Raw genomic sequence first — 10351 nt, forward strand, 5'->3', positions numbered from 1 at the left:
AACAGAATCGGGGTAGGAAACCCTAGTTTTACTCGGAGAAGGAAATTGAGCAAATCCGCAACATTACCAATATAGCGGACTTGGGGGGCATGTGTTAACGACCAAATTTGGTAAGATATGAACGAGATTTGGCATTGGAATCAAAGCGAATTCAGCAAAGAGTTAGATATGAAGAACAGAGTATGCATCGGTGGCGAAGGCATCGGCTGGGGTCTGCATCGGCTGAGATGGATCGAACAAAGGACAGCCGATACAGCTGATTCTGATGAGACAGTTGTAAAACTGCTTCTAGAATTGATCAACGTGCTTCACAAGGATTGCCACGACAGGGATAAGCTCTCAGCTAGGCAATTGTATCTATTAATTAGAATATTTTGAATAGATTCCTTAGAGATATGTTTGGGCAAAAGTCTGCCGTAAAGACTTATATGTATCTTAGAGTTTGTTAGAGATAAGAGTCGTGTCCAGCAAGGACATATCATGTATCTCGGGTATAAATATGACCCGAACCAAATGTAAACAATAACACACAGTTCAATAACACTTTCGGTGCATCATCACCCTTTTACTTTCATTTTCGATGAATTCTTGCTTTCGGGTTGAGCTACATCGGTTTTGATCTTCAACTAGAGGTAAACTTGTCATGGCGGCTTGAGTTCTCAGGATTAGTGATTCCATCTTTACGTCACTCTAATCTCGTTTATGTAATTCGTCGAGTTATCATATATACTTTATAATCTTCATTAGTTGTGCTATATAACCTGTAGTCGGCTGGTTTTCACTATTAGAAAGTAGCCAATAGAGTTAGATCGCGTTATTAATTTAGATTATATCGTGTATCTACCATCTCTTAGAGGTTTTCATTATCTTGTTTAGATCTTACAGTTATCTTTATGCTTAATACTGCATCGGTTGAGTTCGATCTATTAAGTTCTATCTACAATTATGATATCTAGCCTGTTTTATGATCATCAATAGAGATAGCATCGGAGTTTTAGCCGATCTTACCCGATTTAGCTATTTTTATCCTCTATGCTTGATTGTTATGCTAAATCTGCCCTTTATATTAAGATTTTATTGCATTAAAATATATTAGGCTTTTTGTTTGATATATTTTGCTTGTCTTGACATCTTAATATAGAGTAGTATCGGGGTATTAGCCCATACATGCTAGATCTATCTGATCGGCTATGCTATAAACATTCATATAATCATGATCTTAATATATCTTTAGGCTTAAGTGATTTATATTGTCTCGACATGGCGTTCGATCTATCCCAATCACTTAGTTTAAATATATATTGAGAGAAAGATTATATATCATTGATATCTACAGCCGATCGAGTAGATTTAGTTTTATATTGCTTTATTAATCGTTGCTGATCTAATGCTAATAACATCGGCTTGACAATTGCCGATATGTCATCGACTCATAGCCGATCGGCTATCGTTTATGGATTTAACCTCGTTTCTTGTCTTTTATTCTTGTTGATTGCAGGATCAAATCAACTGGCATGCTCACGAACCTAAAAGCAAGATTTTGGACCTGCACAGGAGTTAAGCAGATCTTCCTGGCCAATGTGTGTTTTTCGCATCAACAGAGGCCGGTTGGACCGACGAAGTCTAACTCCAAGTCAAATTTATTGTTTCTTGGGTTTCCTTGCTTGGGCTTGATGTTTATTGAGTCCTAAATGGTTTTTAAGCCTAGTAGGACATGGAGAGAGTCATGTGGAGGCAAGAGAAACCCCTTTATAAGGGACATAGCTGGTTTAATTGAAACAACAATTCTACAATCAACGCAACTAGTCAATTGAATCGTTTTGTCGATATCATGTCTACTTTTTGCGTAGTTTTTAGCCTAGTTCATCAATCTTCATCGATTTGCACTGAAAGTTGTCATTCCTTTCTGCGAGAGTGCTAATCCTTTTTTAGGTTTGTACTAAAAACCTTATGTTTCGCTCACGAGACGGGTGTTTATCTCAATTTATCTAAATAGGCTTCACTATCCGATTTGATTTGCTAAATCCATATTGATCAGGAGTTTCTTGAGGTCGAGCTGGTTGACGACTCCATAACAACGCAAGGCTTTAGCTAGATTCTGATCATGTTAGCAGCGTGACCCGAAAAGGCATCAACAGAACCATTCTAGAGGAATTTTGAAGGAAAATAAGTAAGAGATCTCACTCTATGTTTTCCTCTTCACGTGTCTAGAATTAATTTCTTTACGCGTCAATTAGTTCTTACCAAGAAATGGGATTGGTTTACAAATTTGGTCAGATCGGGCCCTATAATTATATTGAAATTATGTGCTTTGTGATGTACTAGCTCATTGTAATTGATATAAAAATTATTATTTTTTAATTTATAGTATGAAAGGTTCACAGGGTATGTTCAGTTTTTTAGGACCAGTTTTTAACGCTACCAAATTTTGACGCTAGTTGGTAGACTAATAACTAACTAACATATTAATTCATGCCAATGCCATTCTACCACAATTTGGCATTTTCGTAAGTTGTCTCTCATAAAAACACTATCAGAATTTGATGGGGCTACAAACTACCGAACGTATCCAACGCTATAAAACTTTAATAATGCTAAACTATATCAAACTACTAAATTTTAATAAGATTGATTTTAACAACAAATTTGGTATAATTATATGCCGTATATTTTGCAGGTTGCGACCTCGCTGTTGGTTCTAAAAATGTAGGGGCTATTTAGATTGATGCCATTTTCAACCGTATCATTTTTTAGCATAGTTGTTAAAAACATGTCTACGTTTAGTTTATTGCTAAACTTTGGTAAATACATAACCCTGTCAACTTGCTAAAATTTTGACATTGCCAAATTTTAATAAAATTTATTTTAGCAACAATGTCCGCACTACAACTTCTTTAGCTGGTCAAAATGTACGACAATTACCCCCATCCTACAATCCTTGAGCTTCTCGGTCCACCCCACGGCATCCATTGTATGATTCTGCAGGCTGGCTCTGCCGCGTCTTGCTCTCACGGTCTGACCGGCTCACCGCCCTAGAGCAGGTATAGAGCAGGTACAATATTAGACTATTAGTCGGCTGTAAACATATTTTAATGAGATAATAGATGAGAGAAAAGAATAGCGGGCTACGGATCTGTAGCCAGCTGCAGCGCGGACTCCAAGACACAATGTGTATATGGCAGGTGGAACCATATATTAATAGTATAGTAAACAACTATTGTATGAATTGGCTATTAGAGCAAGTTTAATAGTACAGCCCACTACTAGCTTCAATTGATATATAGCCAATCTAATAGCCAATTCATACAATAGTTGCTTACTATACTATTAATATATGGTCACACCAGTTATACACACATTGCGTCTTGGAGTTCGTGCTGCAGCTGGCTACAGATCTGTAGCCCGCTGCTCTTCTCTCTCACATTTTATCTTATAAAATATGTTTACAGCTGGCTAATAGCCTGCTATTTTACCTGCTCTTAGATTGGCTATAGATGAATTTAAGCTAGTAGTAGGCTATACTATTAAACTTGCCTTTATCGTTCAAAACCTGCACACAGCTCTCTGATTTCGCCTAACTATCCTCTAAATACCCATCTCGAGGTCAGTGGTAATAATCAGCACTGTGAAGTTTTATCTGACATGTCCGTGCAGCTCTGAACTGGCGTGCAGCAAGGTCGTGGTACTTCATACGGAGGAGCATGAGCTGTAAGCCTGTAACGCTTTAGAAATTAAGTACTAGTAGCACAGGCTGCCACTAAATCATAGCCACGGGATGTCTACATGGTTTTCAAATGATACTGTCTGGAGTATTTCCAAAGGGAAAGCAAAATGAAATGGTACCGTGTCTATAACAACTGAATACACTAAATTCACATTTGGACGCTCCTGCCCATGATAATATTCAAACTTCTTGTCTCATTCGTCTTTAATTTGGATTGCCAAGATTTCGCATGAAACAATTCAGTTCTGGCAAGTTTATCTTGTGTATTAAGGCCCGGTTTAGCTTCCAAAACGTAAAATCTAAACAGTGCGCGCTCTTGGTTAGTCTAATCGTGCGACGCACCTCCGACCATCTGATCCCATTATCTATTCATCTCCGGCTGATGTTATTGCTTTCTCCACTAGTACTTGGCTGCAAGCAGGCTAACATAACCATGTAGCAGGAAAGACCGAAGGAGCAGTGGAGGAAAAAAAAAAAGAGAAAGTCTACTACATGCATGCCTTTTTTTTAATAGACATCTACATCTTTTTCCTCTTCAAATGAAGTTTTCTCTCAAATTACTTATCCGATCTACAATCCGATTACACCATTGTATTCGTTACAACTAAATCTTCACAAGAAGAACTTACATGATTATATTACGATGAAAAAATATTTATATTTGTAAATTACTTTTATTATATACGTAAGTTACTTTTATCGTATATATATAAGTTACTTTTAGATTTGACTAAATTACTTCTTAGACATATAAAAGTAAATTCAATAAAGTTGGAAAGATAATTTATATATATTATAAACATAACTTAAAACAAAACGTAAGTAACTTTGTCACGACATTAGAAGTAAAATCATTGTAAGGATAAAAATACGAATTTATCTAGAAAACTTTATTTAATCAGTACAGATCAACACATGTAAGTTTAACAATTTTTAAAAGTAACTTCAATGTTAATTGGAAGTAACTTTTGCATAGTTTAGAAGTAACTCTCTTTAAATCTATTTTTTCCATTCATTTTTGTTTTTCATGTAGAATGAGAAAAGAAGATAAAACCTTTGATGGAGTGTAAATAACATTGATGAAATAACTAATGAGAATTAACATGTATAAGATGTAATAGTTACTTTCTGATAACATGGAAGTTACTTTCTAACGTGTAATAAATTACTTTTAAATTAATAAAATATTTGAACATATTCAATACGAATCTCATTTTGTCACATATTTTGAGTGGAGTACAATTATGCAAATAGATCTTAAAAACAGTATGTGATTTAAAAGATTTAAGTTATTAAAGAGATTACAAAAAGATGGATACTATTGCATTTTTCAAGTTGAAAGGAGATACTAGATGAAGTATAAACCAGCTACGACTAGCTGTGTAGTCACGTCCAATAAAAAAGGCATGCATTAAAGTTATTTTCTTTTTTTTGTTATAAGTTACTTCTATAATATATGTAAATTACCTTTAGGCTTTATTGAATTTACTTTTATATGTCTAAGAAGTAATTTAGTGAAATCTAAAAGTAATTTAGATATATTATAAAAGTAATTTATAATTTTTCATCAAAATATAATTATGTGAGATCATGTTATAAATATTTAATTGTTACGAATACAACGGTGTAATCGGATCGTAGATCGGATGAGTAGTTTAAAGAAAGTTTTATTTGAAGTATAGGTGGATAGGGTCTCTTATAGATGGAGTGGTAGAGCAGTATAGTCACGTCCTTTCCAAAAAGATCACATCGAATCTTTGACACATGTATGGAGCATTAAATATAGATAAAAACAAAAACTAATGGCACAGTTTGCATGGAAATCGCGAGACAAATCTTTTGAGCCTGATTAGTCCATGATTAGCCATAAGTGCTACAGTAACCCACATGTGCTAATGATAGCTTAATTAGGCTCAAAAGATTCGTCTCGTGGTTTTCAGGCATGTTATGAAATTAGTTTTTTCATTCGTGTCCGAAAACCGCTTCCGACATCTGGTCAAACATCCGATGTGACACCCAAAAATTTTCTTTTCGCAAACTAAACAGGGACTAACGGTTATGATGAGATTTAAAATAGAGTGGATTGCACATTAGGTTAGATATTTTGACCATGGTTTCGCATTTAGTTATTAGGACTTGCAGATTGGACCACTGTGCACTTCACTTTTTAAAATACTACCTTGTAATACTTTCATATAGTATAACTATTAGTAGCACAGTGCGCTCCTTAGTATTCCGAGCGCCAAACATGTATTAGTCTAGGCCCACCTCGCCCTACGTCCCGTCATCCCGCTCCCATCGTTATCGGAGTAAACAATTTACTTCGATAATAAAAACAACTTCCCTACTTCTGATCCCACCCCACGTCACGCCATCCAGCTATTATCGGAGTAAACGATTTACTTCGATAAAAAAAATACCCAGATTCCAGTATATATTCTATTTTCCCCGTACCCAACCAACCACTCTCACCCTCACTTCATTTTTTCCTCTTTTTTCGGATCTGAATCAATCCACCATCCCAGCCCACAGATCGGTGACACGCCATGGAGGAGGAGGACGACATCATGGTGGTTGACGGCGGTGGCCGGCGAGTGGTGGCTGGTACCAGCAAGGAGATGTTCACCTAGGCCAAGAGCAACAACCGGCGGTTGCTCCACTTCGACGACATTGACAGAACAAGCAAGTAAGGTAATGACACTCCGATTTGCATATGCATACTCTCTTTTGCCTTCACACATGAAGCCCCAATTTCTTTTTGCAAATCAAATTAACGTGCACTCTCCAATATTGTTTGATCTGAATTGATGGGCTGCATAGGTCCTACATTTGCACATCGTGCTTCATGTGGCTGGCCGCAGAGGATAGGGTGGAGTCCGCTGGTGATGAAGGTTGTTTGCTATTTTTCTTTTGCTTGTCGTCTCTATGACATGAACGAGAATGTTTTTGCATTTTTTTCGTGCTTGCTAGATGATGGATGGTTGCTACTGCGCAACGTCGAGCCCAACTCTATACCACGCTGCTACACCCTTCTATGATTCCATCGTTGACTACCGCTCGCCACCCGGTTGCCCTCTCCACTACCTGTCACAAGACACAGACCAGCCTCTCCATCCTTATAGCAAGATCCAGCAAAGTCACCAGGATCCTAGTTTCACAATGGATTTTTGGTTGAATCTTTTTTTTCTTTTCTAGTTTGATTAACATGTGAGTAATTTTTATCACTTGTATGTGATTGAGCCTGTAATTTTTTCAGTCGTACGGCCATTTTTTGATACAGATTAACAATACTCTTAGTATCAGTTTTTACTCTTATACTGTGTATTGAATACATCAGTCGTAAACATATTCTACATGGTTGTTACGAGATCATAGGCTATATCGAGAGGAATGTGGTAATTGTTTTACTCGCATACTATGAAGTCTCAGTTTTTACTCTTATACTGTGTATTGAATGCATCAGTAAACATATTATGGCTACGAGATCATGGGCTATATTGAGAAGAAGGTGGTAATTGTTTTACTCGCAGACCACGGAATCTAAACAATATTTATAATGGTAAAACAATTACTAGTGTTGTAGGCTGGTAGTAATTCTTTTACGACCATCTAGGAACGGTGCCGTACGATGTGAGGGCATTCATACAAGTAAATTTGTTACTTTTAAGGGGGCATTCATGTGAGTAAATTTGTTACTTTTGAATGAGCAAATGTGGGAGGTTGGAAGTAAATGGAAAAGTCCATAGAGTAAATTCATTAGTTTTGAAGCGTAGGGAGACACTGGAAAAACAGAAAACTTGGAAAGAAAAACTAGACGGTAAATATTTTACTAAAACGCGAAAATAGAAAAACTGGAGAGAAAGGACGAAAAAAGGAAAAATCTGGATGGTTAACATTTTACCAAGCCCTTTGATGAAGCACGCATAAGATGGAAAAGAGAAAAGAAACACGGAAGGTGGGGTGCTAAAAAATAAAAAAAACAAACTAAGGAAAGGTGGAATGCGGAGGAAAGGTGGGGTGGTAAAAAAGGGAAAACCGGAAGGAGACAGCGTGCGGCACTCAAACAAATATTTCGCGCGCAGCGCGTGGATTAGCGCTACCGTACTTTTAACTTTGTTTTATGTTCACAAAATATATTCTCTCATCCGTCTCATCGTAAGAGCTTTTCCTTTGTACCTTGTCCTGAAATATAGGGGATTTATTTTATAATCTAGAGGTAGTACTTTGTTCTGTAGCTACTATGTTTTATACTATAAGTCACTTTGAATTTTTTCTAGTTAAAAATTTTTAAATTTGACAAACTTCACATAAAAATACAATAGCATTTTCAATACAAAATAAACATATTATTAAAATATATTCAATGTTAGATTGAATGAAACTAATTTGGTGTTTTAGATGTGGCTAATTTTTTCTCTGAATTTGATCAAACATAGAAAATTTTGACTAAAAAAAGTCAAAGCGACTTATAATATTAAACGGAAGTAGTATTAGCTTATTCCTCATATACTAACTTTGTACTCTTTCCGATCCATTCCCAAATATAGCTTTACTAAAGGAGTAACATTTTGGAGCAGAGAACGCAAGTTTATAGGCATGTTTAGAATAGTCCCAAAATTTAGATAAATTAGTAACATTTTCAAGTTTTGATAGGATAGGCTAAACTGTTGTTGCCAAAATTCTCTAGGAATGTAACAAACTAAATGCATCCACTCATTTGTCAATTTTACCAAAAATTGTATTATTTAAAATAGCACAAATCTGATCAGGCCCTATTCCTCTAACTATGACATTTTGTATCATGACTTGTCCTTTTACTACTTTCTTAATTTGTAATAAAAGAAATACATAAACACTTATATTATGGGACCAAGTTGCTACTTCCTTTTTTTCAAAAAAAAAAAAATCTTTTATATTATGGAAAGGAGTAATAAGTTTATCATACTATTATTTTTTTTTCAAAAGCGAATCTTGCGCATTCTAAACTATAGCTGAGTTTCTTTCACCTCTAAACCGTAACTTCCTTATTTTCTGTAAACATGTTTCCTGGAGCGTGCGCGGTCTACATTGGCCGCATCCATAGTGGTGCTCCGCCGTTGGTAGCGTGCCCAGCACCGCACCCCTCCGCCTCCGAGTGCAGGTGAGCACGACGGAGCTCGACGCTGGCTGGGAAGCCATACTCCACGGGTTGAACTGGAGCACGTGGACGCCAACTATCGGCCCATCGCCAATGCCATCCGCGATGAGGTGGGCTCGAAAGGCCTCTGCCATGCCGGGTCTAGCGACGACGGTGGATCGTGCATCCGGACGGCACCGGCGGACCAGCAGCAGCCGCCGCGTGCTCTGGTACATCTCCGGTAACATTGCACCGCCGCCGCCGGAGAAATCCATCTCCGCGGTGGTTGAACTTGTCGCGTGATCTCGGAATCAAGGAGGAGGGATCTGACATGTGGGCCCAAGGGCATTTCAGTAATTTCACGTGATTTCTCTCTTTTCCTCAACCGAAAAATATTATTTTAATAGGTGTGATGTCCACAGTAAATATTCAAGTTTTGAAAATATGTTTTCCCAAGGTCGCGATGTACTGTAGCAAAATTTGCCTTTTATATTATTTTTACGAGATGGAGGGAGAATGCTCCAATAGTGTACACTTAGTACTATAGTACAGGTACACATTTGAGGGCCTGTTCAGATTGTAGCCAAAATAAACCTTGCCAAGTTTTGGTAATGCCAAAATTTTGGCAAGATGATAATATTGCTAAAATTTTGGTAGGATTTTTTATATATTGACCAAATTTGATAACAAACTAAAAGTAAATATTTTTTTGGCAACTTTACTTAAAAAATAATATGGTTGAAAATAGCTTTAAAATGAACAGGCCGTGAGTCTCACATAAAGAAAAAGAGTCCACACGGAGTACTGTCCACAAACCTGATGTTTGATCCATAGGCGAGGAGGCACTGTCCAATTCTGCACCCCAGCTGCTGCTGGGGAGGATCCTCCGCCCACCGTATACGCGCGTGCTCTTTTTCTAGGAAAGAACAAAGGAGGGAAAAGAGCGATGCCACGGTGTTCTCAAAATAAACTAATACGATGATTACAAGTAACGGTCACTTATTTTTTCTTTCTCGTTAAATTGATATATGATTATTCATTGCACTTGCATCGCTCATATTACACATGAAAAAATCTAAAAAAAAAAAGTTCAGTTATTACTCAACAATGATTATACCCCATTCATACTTATTTTTTTACAATAATATATGTCAACGTTTCTACTACCACTGTAACAGAATATAACGGAATGGTAGTATAAATAGATATGAAATGTTCGATCAAATAAGAGTAGAAAGGATCGTATTGCTCGAGAAAAATATGATTTTGAAAGAGTCGATTTTGATTCTTAATCGTCTCCTGCTGCAGAGGCGAACACTACTACAGCTCAGCTCAGCATGCTGATCGCGGACTAAGGATACGGATGTGATTACATTAACTAATCAAGATTCAGATGCCTTGCATGCTGTTCTGTCATCTTTTCTAATCCCTCTGCCCGCTCCCGACAGCAGGGGCCCACCGCCCAGCTCCAAATCTGCACTTTTGACCGAGGAATAAAAGGCGATTACTGA

The sequence above is a fragment of the Oryza glaberrima genome, chromosome 2 (genome assembly GCF_000147395.1).
Source record: "Oryza glaberrima chromosome 2, OglaRS2, whole genome shotgun sequence".
Classification (NCBI taxonomy): Eukaryota; Viridiplantae; Streptophyta; class Magnoliopsida; order Poales; family Poaceae; genus Oryza; species Oryza glaberrima.